The sequence below is a fragment of the Peromyscus californicus genome, unplaced genomic scaffold (assembly GCF_007827085.1).
Source record: "Peromyscus californicus insignis strain IS unplaced genomic scaffold, ASM782708v3 Scaffold_7__1_contigs__length_154581171, whole genome shotgun sequence".
Classification (NCBI taxonomy): domain Eukaryota; kingdom Metazoa; phylum Chordata; class Mammalia; order Rodentia; family Cricetidae; genus Peromyscus; species Peromyscus californicus.
Window position 1 is genome coordinate 26,277,970 of NW_026294595.1, and position 1,313 is coordinate 26,279,282.

At 35.0% G+C, this 1,313-nt stretch overlaps 1 non-coding gene across 1 annotated transcript; it reads right to left on the reverse strand.

Moving 5' to 3' along the window:
- Positions 1–986: 986 nt before the first annotated feature.
- LOC128102777 (U6atac minor spliceosomal RNA) lies at positions 987–1,111 on the reverse strand. The gene has a single exon (XR_008215537.1). It is a non-coding gene; the product is annotated as a U6atac minor spliceosomal RNA (small nuclear RNA).
- Positions 1,112–1,313: the final 202 nt, after the last annotated feature.

Below are 1,313 nucleotides of genomic sequence, written 5' to 3' on the forward strand. Positions count from 1 at the left end.
AAGGTAGGCAGACCTCTATGAATTCAAGGCCACCTTAGTCTATAAAGTGAGTTCTAGGACAACCAGGGCTGTTACACAGAGATACCCTGTCTTGAAAAACACAAAGAATCTAAAAATACAAATTGGTCACAAAATTTTATCAATTCCCAAAGGAACTGAAGTAGTAAGTAAAGATAGAAGTAAAGAAAACGTTCCAAATTTGGAAAAAAAAAGTCATAAATCCATGTATTTCTTAAATAGTTCACTATGTCCCAGGAAATTTTAAGCAAAAATATCAATCTAGAGAAATGCTTGAGAAATAATTTTTAACACCAAAAAAATCTTATAAGTACTTAGAAGCATCTATGTGTATTATATGTGGACAAGATATTCAAAAGAACAAAAGAAAATTTACTTTCTAACTTCTGCTTTGTATACTAGAGAGTGCAATGGACAAGAAGATTCCTCTTTGGTTCCTTATCAGTTTTCAACAAGATTTTGAGAACCATTTGACACCTACAGAAACAGATGAAGACTGGCTCCACCAATATAGTGCTGGAGTGTGTGGTGGGGGAGGCGGTGCTCTTCTGTTTTGGTCCTTAAATTGGTTGATTTTGTGAAATGATTTGGAAACCTGCAATCTCACTTTGTCTTCTCTTGAGCTATAAGATTCTCATGGTATGATGACGACCCTTACTGTTCTTCCACCTGATATGACCTTTTGTTTTTCCTCCTTGCTAATTTTAACTTTCTCAGAACCCCAATTGAAATAGCTGTTATTATAAGGCCTTTGTGTTTTAAGAAATAAATCTTTTTGGCTTTTTTATCTGTTTATTTTTAACCGACAGGTAATTTCTTTTTTCTTAAAGTTGGGGTCTCACTATGTAGCCCTGGGCTGGCATGGAACTTTCCACGTAAACTAGACAGCCTTTAAACTTGACTCTAAAGATTCACCTGCCTCTGTCTCCTAAGTGCTGGTATTAAAGGTATCCACTACCACACAGCCTAAAAAACAGTGGTTAGCTATCACAAAGTAGATCATACTACCTTAACCATATGCATCCCATTAGACCCAAGGGCCCTTCCATCCTCCTCTATGGGAATATGAACCTTCTCTCTTTTCATACAATACATCAAAAATCAGCTAGCTAATTTCATTAGAAAATTATTTCAACACATTATGGAACAGGTAATTCTATATGCTATAGATAGCTAAGAGATATAGTAAGAATATATAGCTTTAGGGAAGACAAAGTAGAAAGCTCCCTAATTCCCTCATTAATAACTTCTAATAACACTGGAAATTATATGTCAAACATGAGAAAACTCCACAA